This window comes from Empidonax traillii, unplaced genomic scaffold, assembly GCF_003031625.1.
Source record: "Empidonax traillii isolate 1590-97213 ecotype Southwest subspecies unplaced genomic scaffold, ASM303162v1 scaffold67:size1865537, whole genome shotgun sequence".
Taxonomy (NCBI): domain Eukaryota; kingdom Metazoa; phylum Chordata; class Aves; order Passeriformes; family Tyrannidae; genus Empidonax; species Empidonax traillii.
Window position 1 is genome coordinate 9686 of NW_020955260.1, and position 14989 is coordinate 24674.

Genomic DNA, 14989 nt, shown 5'->3' on the forward strand with positions numbered 1-14989 from the left:
TGCATCTAGCATTCCATATTTTTAGAACTTAAAGTAGCTCATTTTATCTTACATATAAGCTTTATTTGTATACATATTTCTATGTATTCAGTTAAGAAAATGAAGCACACTAAAACTGTGGTCTTTTTCAGTAAGAAATTAGGAGTCATCCATTGACAATGAATGATGTTGATTTAATTTTTCCAGTGAAACACTAAATGTAGTTATTTACCTACTTGTCAAACAATATCTGTACATGCAACCAGACCACAAGACATACATATTAAAATTTAAGTTTAAAACTTTAAATTCTCTCCAGCATAATAGTTACATCAGATATTTTGTCTGCTAATGTCTGATCAAGAAATCATATGCTTACAGAAAGAGACCAGGCCTCCACCTCAGTCTACATCCTGACTCATTACAAGCTTTTATTAGTTTTCATTCTCTTCCAGGCATACCTACTCTCTTTCCCATAGGCACACTCTTATTGCTATTAAGAGGGCATAAACAAATTTAGTGTAAAGATAATAATACCCTCAAAAAAGTCTATAAAATGATAGGGTTTATAAACTATTCTAACAGATTTACTCCCACAGAAGCACAATAAACCTAATAAGCAGTGACACAAACCTAAACCCAAGCCAAGCCCAATCAACTATATATAATCCACAACTTTAAGACTACTCTTCTCTCTCTCTCCCATCTTCAACATTCCAAAATTATTTTTGCTACAGATTGGTGTTTTGGGTTTTTTTGGTTGTGGGGTTTTTGTTGTGTTTTTGGAGGTTTTTTTGTGTTTTTTTTTTTTTTTTTTTTTTTTTTTTGGGGGGGGGTTTGTTTCTTTTTTTTTCTGAATCATCTGCAAGCCCTGAAATCTCATCAGGCATTTTAGACTTGGCAAAGTAACTTTTTCCTTTGCCAAAAGAGGAGGAAGTTCATGCAGTAATACACCAAGAAATTAAACATGAATATTGTATGGTAGGAAGCATCACTCCCTGTCTTTCTTGACATCTCCTGGCATGCTCATTTTCATTGGTTTTAGTCAATTAAGTTCTGTTGTTGAAAAGCAATTATGCCTAATTTGCTTTAGGAGCAAATAACTTCCACTGGGGCAAAAAAGAAATGTTTTTAAAAATTAGTCTATATCTTCTCTGTAAGGTATGCTCAACAATACGAATCATCCCAACAACACAAATGCTTCTTATGCTCTTTATTTAGTGATAACAAATAATGCCTCAGCAACATTAACTCTTTCAATAATTTTATGGGAATGCTACAATCTCATACTAAATCTCATAATAAACCCATGATGTTCATCTTTTTCTACACCATGTTATCTCTAAGCCTTCTAAATCTGTATCATAATCTGCCAATTAATTTATTTTTTAAAAAATCAAGATCATGAGGGACATGAATATAAACTGCACTGAGAATAAACAAAAAAGCAGCAATCTCCATAAAAAGAAACTGTACCTGATAGGATACCCTTTATAAAGTGGAATCTACCTGAAGCTAGATAAAGAAATTAGAAGAGTGCCAGACTGTTTGCATTCAGTTTTTAAATTAAATACACAACTTGCCCTCAAATTTATGACAGTGTCTACAAATCTGCTTACACTTACATTACTTCAGAAAGAAATGGAGCAAAATAAGAATTCAGATGTCTTCAAAATATTTTGCTTTGTGTAGTTATAATTTGCCACAGTTTAGAATTAAAATGAGTGAAAAAGTATTTCACAGAATAAGGATATAACTAAATGCTGTTGAGTAGCTAGTTGAATGAGGGTTCTTATTGCTGTTATTCTAGGACCCAGTTAGTAAACTGAACTGGCCTAAAGAATTCAGCTTTTGTCAACTACCCTAGTTGCCATTCAGTAAATGGCATCTTCCCTCTTTTGCATATACCAGTGTATAAGTCAGTGACAACAGAAGACAGTTCATTAAAAAAGCTTTGGGTATTATGAATATTATAAAGTTTAAAACCCCTAAATCTGAGTTTTATCACTTAGGGAGTCTGGAGTTTAGTTAGATCAACAATCCAGTAATCCAACTCTCACAAACACCAACTTTCATGTGATCATAATCACCATCACAGACCACATTACGAGACAACTCATCTTAGTACCATCATGGGCTACCTTGATGCTGCCTCACTGCTAGTTCAAACAGGAATTTCTGGAGAGAAAAAGGACAAACAAGAAAGCATCACACCAAGACAATTAAAGAAATTAACTTGCTATGAACTTTCTGAATCCTGTATCTAAAAATGCATATTTTCTTACAAAATAGGGTAACCAAATTCTGCTGCGATCAACAACAGGGGTTGGCACACTGGCCACACATTGTCTAACACTGCAGCTTGGACCAGTCTAAAATACACAGAGGGATTCATATTACTGCAACTCAGAGCTCATCTTCAGCCACCTGAAATATGCTTCCTTCAGCTAGGATTTTGAAATTCAGTATTACTGGGTCTACTAAAACCAAAGGACAGGGGGAAAAGAATAATTATTCAGATAATTTACAGGAATTCACCTGTTCCTAACCCATGGAATATGCCACCACTCTGCCCCAAAATCACTAGTTTTGACAAAGAAAAGCATTGTCTTGAGTTACACAGAAACCAGTTTGTGATCAAGCAAAGCTCCTGTGATGCCTGATATGGCAGGAGACCTGGATCTTGAGCTTTTGCAGTCACAAAAACACACTGCAATGAGCAGGAGCCAGCTAAGCTAGTAACAAATCAGTGTATGCCTCTCCAACAGTGACAATGGGGCAGTTTCTGAAACCAAAATATGACTTCTCACAGGAAAACCTCCCAGAAAATACAGATGTGTCCTCAGTCTGGAGTGATTCCAAGCTGATACACACTCTCTTGGCACCATGAATCTGCAACTACCACCCATAAGGATGTAAAGAGTCAAACTGATTTTGGTCAACTCCATATCTCAGTTCAAATGTAACATTTTGCTGAACAAAGTATTTTGCCTTAACTAAACATTATAAATTTGTTATTTTTTTCTCATTCTTTTCAAGTTGAATAATCTAGTGTCTATATATGAGAGACTATACACCACATTTAGACTTAATCACAGAAAGGAAAAACAACTCAATAAGAATATAATATAAAGCACAATGCAGATTGCTTTATATAACATAATGGAATAATATTAAAAATTATGTATTCTTTACAGATGAACAGTTTTTTTAGGTTTTAAACCACACAGAGATGAAGTTTCACATCTCTGCAAAATCAGCCATGAAGAATTCAGTGTGGTAGTCTGCCCTTCAGCAGATATGGTTAGTTTCTTAATTTCTGATAAAGCATTCATCATGAATGCAAGATGCTGATACTGACATGAACACTTCTCTGCTATTTGTCATTGATACTATATAAGTCTGTAAACAAGATATAAAAGCTATAAGAAAATACATAAATGATAGCCCTATTTGGGATGGATAAGACTTTGATGAGATTTATTCACTCTTCTCATCAATGTACATCATGTAAATTATATCCGTATAGAAAAACAATCTGTTGTAGGTTACTTACTTGGATTTTAATTTTACTTAATTTTGCAGGTCACATATGCCTGACTTCGCTGAACCCTGGAAAATTCAAGTCTCTTGTTACGTGGCAGGAAGGAAAAAAAGTAGCCATTACTGATTTTGCAAAAACCAAGAAGCTTCCAATAATCAAGGTCACACACTTATGTGATTAATTCTAAAGTATCATGTGAGGCAGAGAGTAGATGATGATTAAAAAATAATAAAATCTCGTGTGACAATATAGTTCCTTGGGAAGTCCCCACCTTACTAATGCCTGAGTAATCAGAGGAAGGGAACTTTGGCATTACTGACTCACACCAAGATGTTCCAGAATTTTTTTTTTTCTCCTTTGTTCCCAGTTTTATTCTAAACATTAAAAAAAAAAAAAAACAAAACCAAGTTATTTCTGTATTGATATGAATTCATTTCCTAATTGCTGCATACCTTTTTCCATGTTGTGTCTTTCATTCAGCAACACCAAACTATAGGAACGAATACAGCTCACTGTAATCTCACAGCATTACAGAAACTAAGACACAGAAAATAGGTTTTTTCCTTCCATTCAAGTCATCACTGAATATAATATGGGATGTAGACCAGTGAATAGAAACCATATTGTTTGCAATATGTGTGGGGTGTGAGCTGGGGTTTTTTGGTGGTTTTCTTACCCCCACCCCCACCTACCCATCCCCAGCAAACACTGTTGCTAAGACACAGGGATGTGAACAGTGACAGGATATATTTTCCAGGACATAAATGGAAATGAGTCTATATTCCACTTAAACTACTGAATGCCTTAAGAGGAAGGGAGGTACTTGTTTCTGTTTTCTGTCATCCTAATATTTTAAACAAAGATATGTAGGATTAGCGGGCTTTGAAACAAAGTTGAAGGGTGTTTTTTTTAAAGTAGAGATACAGTTTTTAGGTAGCACTGAAACACACCAATTGCAGATAGAATAAATATTCCTCAAAACAGAATGGAAAAATTATTCAGAGAAATTGATTTCATATGCATTTCTGTAATGGACTTCAACCCCAAAATTTGGATTTAACTAAAAAACAAAGTGTACACTATCTATTTGACCATAGTGTGTACTACTATTCTGCTCACTTCTATTTACAGGCTTTTACAAGAACTAACAAACTAATGCTATTGCAGTGAAAGTGTCCAGAAGAAATAGAAACACACATTTCTTATAATATTCATCAAAGAATTTTTCTCAATATTCTGCATATCACAGAAGTTGTAAGACAAACTGGGAGAAAAAAGAGATATAAGCCACTACAGCAAAGTACTGTGCTGATCTATGCCCACAGACTATTCAGATCAAATCAAATTTTAAGAACCCATTTTCAGAAATGTTATTTCCATACAGACACACAAAAATATAGTATTATGTAATATGTGCTAACCCACACATATAATATGTGAGCATGCATGCAGCTGTCACTGAAGACAGGTTTCATTGGTTGGAAAGAAATTAAATCCTGGTCTTCAGATCATACATGTTACTCTCGGGGTGTCCTGTGCAGGGCTAAGGGTTGGATTCAGTGATCCCTCTGGGTCCCTTCCAACTCAGCACGTTCTGTGATTCTGTGATAGCTTCTCTAAAGTGAACTAAAGGAAACGTTTTCTTCATGACTAAGAGCATGATATTATTTTTGCATTGGCTAAATGGGTGGCAGTAAAAATGGAGAGCACTACATTAATTTGGCCTTGCATAAATAGTTATCACGCTTTTCATAAATAACCAGAGGAGAATAAGAAAATGCGAGTATTCATTGAAATAAATCACTCAAAAATCACTGAAACTGTAACATCCAGTAGTACCCAATTTGGACTGCAAAATACTTGAACTGAAATGTTAGAGATAAAATGGAAATGCCAAAGAATTAAAAAACAAACAAACAAACAAAAAAACCAAACCTGCACAACGATTCAGTCTAAAACCTCATACTATTTTAAGAAAATGAAACTGAGCTTATTACGTTCAGTTAATTAAAAAAAAAAAAGAAGATTAAATATTATTTGCTCAAGTTCGAGACACCTCTATAAAGTATTAGTAGAAAGGTCACTAACAGAAAAAAAAAGAGATAAATGGAAGATAAAGCTAAATATTTAGATTGAAAGCTAACATAATTTTTTAACAGCAAGGTCAGTTAAGCACTGCAACTAGTTCTCCAGGTAAATGGAAGACTTTGTATCACATTACATCTCTAAAGGGAAGTCTAAATATCTTTCTGATCAGAAGATATTTGTTTAAAGCAAAACAGTGTATAAACTGCTATATTAAGAAATGTGACAAAATGAACACCATAGGCCCTTTAGTTTAAATTCCAGAACCAGTGGTATTTCACAAACTCATTTAGCCTTTTTCCTAGTCTACAACAACAGTTATTAAAAAAATAAATAAATTAAGAAATCCTTAACTTATCACAATTTCTTCCCATGCATTTAAGAATTAAATGAAAAAGTTAAATTTGTCATATTTTTATATAAGACAAGCAATCACCAACAGTGCTTCAGGAGGAATTTAATTTTTAGCCTTATTTCTTCTTTATAAAATTTCCCAAATCAATAGAATCCATTTCAACTGATGTTTCCCTCATTTAGCATTCACAGTTCAAAGGACTTTCCCAGTACCCTGTTGCAATTTAATTTTAATTAAGGCAAGACAAGACAATCTAGAAATTACTTTCACTGTCTTTGCTTTTATTCTACTCCCTTAATTTTACACGAAACATTTGCAACACTTCAGTTGCACGGTAAAAGTGTACTACTGTAAGTGTTAAAGGACTTTATTAAGTGACTGATACTCTGACTGATACTCTGAATAGTAATTTTTTTATTCATTTACTCTGAATAAAAGTTCATGAATCCTGTTTCTCACTTAAATTTCATGATATCAACATGATGAAAGTCACTAAAACCAAATTTCAAATTCAAGGTGAGAAAGAAATGAGCTTATAATTAAGTTAGCAAAGAGCTTTGAAAAATTTAAATATTAATATTATTCAGAAGGATTATGTGCAGTGAAGAATGGATATTCTGTAAATAATAGTATACCAACTGCTGACTTCAGTACTGCCTCTTTTTTAAAAAAATTTAAGTCACCTATTAGTGTTGTGACTAATACAACTGTGAATAGGAGAACTAGCTATCAGTTATCTGAGTTCAATGCATTAAGTGGCCTTTTACTCAGAATTAATACTGTTTAATAGTATAAATATAAATAATATCAAAATACACTCCACATACTCAATATAATTTTATTCTTATAATTCCATTTTCTCATAGGAATAGACAGAAACTGAGCCACTCTTGTTGAAAAACAACCTTTTCCAGTAGAGATGGAGCATAATTAATAGAAATTGAAATCATTATATGTAAATAGAAATTTTTTATTTTCTGAGAAAACATTAGATTCTAAATGGTAACAAGAACAACACATATGGCTGATGCACTAACTTTTAGGGCTATTAGCATCAGACTTGCATTGTCAATGAATCTTACAGGTATCACAGTCTCCAGCAATTATCTGATTTATAAGAATTTATTTTTTAAGGATGTTGTAAAGAAACCAGCTTGCATAAAATTCACTATTTCTCATAATTAACAAGGTACAGTCTGTGAGAAATACAAGTCTAAAAATCTCCAGAAAAAGCATTGCATTGACTCGGTTTTTACGCACCACAGTTGTTCCGCCTAAGTGGCTGGCCCTCATTTTTGAGGCCAAATAATTGCTGTTAGCACCAGATGAATAAATATGCCACAAGCTAAACATCTTGCTAAAGAACAATCTGCCCCACTCTCTGTAATTGAACTAGATTTGATAAGAGTAATAAAAACTTTGAGTATTAAAGTAAGATCTACTAAAATGCCACAAATTGCCATTTTAATATTAATCACATTTGTATTTAATACTTTCTCATATTGAGACTTGTATATGGTATTCCATTAAAGGTATCTTATGTTGAATATAGCTGATAGCTTATCACTTTTCTCTAGCAGCACTCTTTCTGTGCCTCACAAATAAAAGAAAAACATTATTGTAATGCTCCATTGCAATTTTTCTTCTGTACACACTAATCAGACCTTGCAATTCCCTTTGTGAAGCTGGTGTTCTGTTGGGTCTTAAAAAACAAAACGAAATGGGAGGAGAAGGGGTGGCCGGGGTGGAAAAAAAGTATGGTCATGATGTGCATTAAATTGCGCCAGGTACCTATTAAAGGCCCAACATGTTTGCAGGGTACAAGGAAGGGGGGAAAGCATGAAGGTATTCATGTTCATGTATATGGGATTTCCTTTTTCTTTTTTCAGTATTGTTGGATTCCAGCTCTGGTAATCACTGAAGAGAGAGAGCTTTTTTTCCCCTAGTTGCTTAATTAACATGGCACAGTTGGCCCTGTGACTCTGTTAGAAATGACACATACGTCAAAAGTGGAATGGGTGTCCTTGCTGCAAGGAATTCTATTTTTAAGCAGAAATGACTCATCAACTACTGGGGTGTCCCAAAAGCTACAATTTGTCAAGCTGTCAGGAGAAAAGCGAGGAAAAAGGAAAAGAGGTCACATCTTTATTTGTATCTGTAGCTTGAAAAGCAGAGGGCTAAGGCACGGATTATACATTCAGCTCCACTCTGAAGAGCAATCTTCTATGCAAGCCATGTTTTGATAACAGCTATATGGTATGTGGTATTTTTAAAACCTCATCTGAGTTATCTCCTCTTTTATATTATATAGATCTGCAAATCTGTTCAGCGCTAAGGACGAATGCTTCAACTCAGTGTGCTCATCTATCTACAAAGAAAGCAAGCAAGCACGGGACAAAGTATTTGCAGATGCATTTTCAGGTGCTTTGGGATAAAATAAAAAAATGTAGAGATTTATTTGGAAAAAGGAAAAGGACAAAAACTAGAGAAAGGTTCTAACTTGTATATAAATTATATACTGATGTGGTTTTGAAAAAGATTCCAATTGTAATTTAGGAATAGATTCCCACAGCAATACTGGAAACACATTAAGCAGCATGGTATGAGTTTATGAAAACAGAGAAGCAAAAGTGAGCAGGCCATAAATGTGATCTATACATTCTCATTACACAAACTGACCTTCAAATTATTGCATAGGTGGTGAAAACAAACACAGGGCAGGTTTGCTGAGAACTTATTCGCAGTCAAAGTTCCTGGAAACTAAGCTGCAATTAAATGCCAGCCTAAAATTTTTTTAGCCATATTTCTTAAGTGAGGTCCAAGCCATTATCCAAAGAATGTGTATGTAAGCATAATGGTGTCAATAAGCTTATCGTTTTACTGATGCACTATAGATAGTAAATTACGGATCAGACACAACAGTGATTAGTAAATTGCAACTCAAGCCAAGTAACAGTTTGTTCCTCAGAAGCTGCGTAGCATGTAGTGCTGCAACACCAATATCACATATAATTTTCAAAATAAATTTAAAAGACTTGCAAACCGCAGGAGTGGGAAACTGAGATGTTCTATTGCAATCAATTTTTATCTGTTGACATGGATAGAATTTTAAAAAGGGCTCTGGTTCTGAGGTTTGGAGATAAGAGAGGCATTTTTAACACTGTGGTTTCACTGGACTCAGAGACCTACGAGTTCATGCAGAGATATGAACTGAGTATGATATCAAAACTAATACAAGGTTTATGCATGCAGGGCAGCACAGGATAAACTACAGAACTTAGAACATAGTTTAGAAGTATGATTTTCTAAACATGCCTGATTATGCCTGACATCTGCTCTGAACCTTCAGGTGAAAGACCTTTCTTACTCTTGCACAAATCAAACTTTGAGATCCTGCCCTACAAAAGCAAGTGGAATTTAGAGCAGATGGGGACAACCTTCCCGAAACAGAGGTAGCAAGCAATGACGACTCAAAGGAATCAACTAGAAACAGCTGTCAATTTACAGACCTTTATCACCCTCATGTTTAAGCTGATGCCTTTGAACTTCTCAGTACAAAAAAGCAGAAACAATTCATTGGAAAAGAAAGATGCAGTTTGGCACAGAGGAGCACTGAATATCAGTTAGTGTTATTCAAATACCCTTTACCACTCGGCACTTGCTTGGAGAAAAATTGCCATGTGAAGCAACAATCTGCTATAGTCTTTGTTGAGCCATTGCCTTCCCCCACATCCCTTTAAGGAGTTCAGGTATCCCACAAACCACTAGCCAGGAGAGAGAAAAGAATTTGACTCAGATCTAGATTATAACACAGATGTGCAAATATATGGGTTTAAATTTACTTCTGGCAAACAGCTCCAGAACCACAAGTGTAAATGCACTTGCCATGAGAGCCATCTTTCATGAGGTGCCAGAACTGACGTGCAATACAGGAAAGGGAAAAAGAATTGTCTATTTGGTGGTACTACAAATGAACTTGTTATTCATTTTCAGACAAGATACAAAATGCTAACACCTAAGATCAAATTCTCAGGAACATTCCTGTATCTCTACACACAGCCTCCAGATTAAAAATAAAATTCTCACTGATCAGCCACATCAAAAACTAAACTCTTAGCTAAGTACTTGTGATCATGAACTGCAAAGAAATATGTTAGAAAAATACAGTCGCCCTGGGCTAGAAAGGATCACACATCTTCCTTGTGCTTGGATCCATTTCAGTCTTTTGACAGTCTTTGAGTTTATCATAACAAGTAAGAAAGTGTATTACAAAAGATGAGGGTGTTAAATGTTCACTTTTTATCAACAGCATTTTTCAGTAAAAAATATGATTGTAAGATTGAAATCCTATAGACACCCATGCCACTCTGCAGACTTAGATCTTCAGAGCAATCAAGTGGTCTTCATTTCCTTTGAGTGTCTCAGGTCATACAGTCAGTTTTACATTTCAGAAGACATAATAATCAGATATTCTAACATCCTACCAACCAGAGTATCACCAAGTATAACTTGTACAAGTGAGATACTGGAGATGCAGGAAATTCCACCATTTTTTATCTTTTCCAGTATTTCACCACGGTCACAGCTATCAAACTTTTTTTAAGTTCCAAACTAAATCTTCAAAGTTGTAAATTACATAGATTTTTTAGTTTCTCCAAACACCATGGAGATGACCTTTGGGGACCATTCCATCTACATATCGAAATGTTGCCATGTCTGCCCTTCCTACATCACAAAGTTGAGGGTTATATCCTTCCCCAGGCTAAACAAACCCTTTTCCAATAACCACTCCACATTCCTTTATCTTTTAAAAGAAGTTTCCTAAACTTTTAATCATTCTTGTTTCTCTCCAGACTCTTTCATCAGTTTGTCTACATATTTCTGAAACAAGCATGCTTTGAGGCCTTAACAAGGCTTAAGATATTCTTCAGGCATTACTCTAGAAATTGCATTGCTTTGAAATTTTTCCTTTCCTCTCCATAAAAAGTATGAAGACAGATTTTAGTGTAAAATCCTGCTCCTCTGAAAAAGCCTTGTTATGCAAATATAGCTAACAGGCTATTCAAATTAGAAAACACTTAATTCAGACCAGAATTTTCTCCATTCTTTTTTTAAAAGAGATAAACTGTTTGAGATAAACATGTCTTCCTCTCCTAAAAATGTGCTAATGATACAGATTTTTGCCTATGTCAAAACCAAATTTCTGTCAATTCAGTAGAAACCGGAGAAGGAAAAACTAATGGCCAAATGTTTCAAAAAGCCATTAGTAAATTCCATCTAGCCCTCAAAAAGAAGGATCTGATTTCTGAAATACAGTACCGTCATTTTTCCACTTACTAGTCTACAAGAATTTAAACCACATGAAAATTGGCTCACGAAAAAATGAGGATTTAGCTTCTTGATGATCAAACTCTTAAGCCTGATATGTTCAGTATAAACACATTAATTTAAGTGGCAGATATTTACATAGTAGCCTATCTGGCAACATTTTAATACAAATAAAGTCACTGAATATCACTGCATGTATAAAGTTTAGTTATTTCTAATTACTGACTTATTTCTGGAATAAAAAAAATATACAGTCTTGAACTTCAGTGATTCTTTAGCATAGCATGCAACTGGCTGCAGCTGGAAAGGAGCTTTGCAGAAAAGAGTCTGAGGTCCAGAAGCTCACTATAAGCCACCAATGTGCTCTTGGAGTAAAGAAGGTCAGTAGCATTTTCCAGGCTGCTTTAGGAAATGTTTCTCCAGCACAGAGACATAACATAGGGGAGAGAGACCAGTGGAGGGCCACAAAGTTTGTAAAGTGACTAGAGCCCTGTCATACGAAGAGGGCTGAGAGAGTACTGAGGGACTCTTTTGTCTGAAAAAGATAAGGCTCAAAGAACCTCATCAACACCTATAAATACCTGATGGAGCCTCCTTGAGGTATAAAGAAAACAGAGGCAAACTCTTCTCAGTCATACTCAGTGACAGGACAAGAGGAAATTACAATTACCGAGATCTTTTACAAGATCTAACCCTAACACTTCAGAAAATTTATCCACTGCAATTTATTGCATCCTCAAGGTTGTGTATTATGATTACTAAGAATTTCTATGTAACAACAAGGAATAAAAACAGTACCTAGAAACCTCGCCAGAGCTTGATTTGCCAATTATTATGGAAGGAAGCTTTTTTTGTTTGCCATTTTATCTGAAACTCATTCACAGTACTTCTTATTTAATTCATTTGCAACAATTGATTTTCATCATTGAGTAAACACAAACTACTGGCATTGATTAACAGAAACTTCATTGCATGGTTCGTCTAGAGAAATCAGAATATTTGCATATTGCCTTTCTGTACAACTTGTGAAAATCAGTGTAATCCAGTGTTATTGCACTAATGGGATAAACACATACAGAGGAATTATCTTCATTCATTATTATAATCTCCTAAATAGATTGGAAGAGTTGTTCAGGTAGCGTTTGACAAATTTTATTTGCATATAATTTATTAAACTCGAGCTCTCTGAACATGTCAGAGACCAAATGCAAAGAGATAGCACACAAAATATGCATCCAATTTTAAAGGTATGCCTTATTACATCCAGCTTTTTGAGTAAATTCAAGAAAGAGAACATTTATAATGACTGGTGATCAAAGGAAAGATGTCTACCAACAAGCCTGGAAAACACACATCATACCTAATCCCTTTCTCCTAGGGAGCAAAGTGCACATAACACATGGGCAATAATTACCTGGGTTTTTTTTCCCTTCATTGTGGCTTGTTTCTTTTGCTTTTTGCCTTATAATAATCACATCACTGCTGTTGTGGGATTTTACTCATAATTAACACCATCTGTACCAAACAAAGGCCTTCCATCTTTCTGGTATTCAACTGCCTGCAGAGGCCATGCATTGAGTTGCAAACCCACCTGACTGCAACTACAGCATGCCAGTATGAAAGCAATGAATCTCAGCTATGGACATTTTCCCATAAAAACTTGCAGAGCAATGAAGAAAATTACACTTCATTGTCACAAATAAGGCTTTCTTCTGCAAATTGCATTTCAATTAAAGCAATAATGGTGTACACTCAGTTACCTATTACAAACATGGTAAAGAAAAATTAGACTTTACTTATGACAGAAAATCTTATTTAATTCTATATCAGTTTAAAGGGTGCTGACCATCTTTTTAAACCACAGATTTTGTCATTTACTGAGAATGAGCAGTAGGAAAAACTGAAGTTATAATTTTTTTGTAATAGTTAAAACCAAGAGACTTGAAAATAATCACTCAAGAGAAATTCACATATTTAAGGTAAATTTTCTTTACATCAGAAAATTACACCTATCACTATTTGACAATTGAGACGTTAATAAAACTAAGGAATTAAAAGTTTCTTTTTCCTTCTTTGTGTAAAAAAGAGATGGAGAGAACACATATAACTGGATTTACTTCTGCATGGAAAAAAATTTATCAGCCCACAGAAATGGCCAGAAATTGATGCAGTATTAACAAAACTAAACAAAATACTAAAATTGACAAGGCCACCAAACTGCAAGGTACTGTGAGTCTGTCTATATTCTTTCCCAAGAATTCTCATTATGAAGGGAACAATACTGGTTTTAATCTACTCGCCCAGATACAGACCATTATAATTTTAGCAATTTGACTAATGGTAAATATAATCTAACAGCATTTCCTCGATCCCAGAATTTCAACCTATACATCTCCAGTCCTACATCATAAAAAAAAATATATATATATTAACTCTAATGTACTTACTATAACGGAAGGCTCAGTGTGGGTTAATGAGATTTGTAAGAGAAAGAATTTTATAAACATAATTAAAATATTTTTGCATGAGTAAGTTTCACTATAAGTAGGAAGACTTGAAACAAAGCTTAGTGCTACTTAAGCCCTACTAATTCCTCAAATATGAAGACTGAAATGCTATGGAAAATTCTGCACACATTCAAAATACTGGTAAATGCATATTTAAGAGCATAGAACCCTTAACTGCACAGGATATCCTCAGGAAAATGATACAGCATAGATCTAAAACTGGTTACTGGAGAAAAAAAACAGCAATCTTTTATGTGTATATGTCTTGCAGACTGAAAAGAAAAAAATATGCTCAGAAAACTAAGCTGTGAACTGAAATCCATAATAAAATGTAAGATCAAGCTGAACTTTCTCTAAGAACTGATTTCTGATCACATTGGACACGTGCAAAGTTTTTTTTAACGCATCAGTCCAATGGGATCCACTCAAAATTCAGATGTAGCAGCACTGAATTGTTGATTTACAGCTGGGGAAAAAGCAGTATAATATAATTTCAAAGGGCCATGAAACTGAGAAAGAATCATCAAAATGTTCTGCAAATTATTCCATGTAATATGGAAAAGTTTAATGATTTGTAATGCAAATTAGAATGGTATCTAAAAACACTTGAGTGTTGATGTTTACACAGACTTACTGAACTATGTAGTTAAACTTCATACCTAGTACATGCTTGAAAGTGGAGTAACACAGCCTAAACAAATGAGAAAGATGCAAATTCTCTTGGGCAGTAACTGTAATAAAATAAAGGTAAAATGTAAAAATATTTTTGCTAGTAAAACATTCCAAGAAAACTGGTTAATGATACTTTTCTCCTTGTGCTGTCACAAAGGAAACTCCTCAAATACAACATTTGTTTCTAATGAACCCTTCCTAATATATTGCCATAGAATGTCAAGAAACCAGTGTGAATCCTTCAAAATAAGAATCAAGCCTTTTCACGTTGTATTGCTTTGTTAGGCAATTCCTAGTACAGCATTTCTGATGTTTTCAGCTAATACTACTACTAAGCAAGTAGGTATAATACTTTTGGTTGGAAGAGACCTTCAAGATCATCAACTCTAATTGTTAACACAGGTGGCAAAGACTTGCTTTGCTCTAAATACTAAAAGACAAGGCCAAAAATCCTGAACTTAAAGATACCAGTGAAATACAACAAAACTGTTTTCCTAGAGGGAATGACAATCCTTTCAG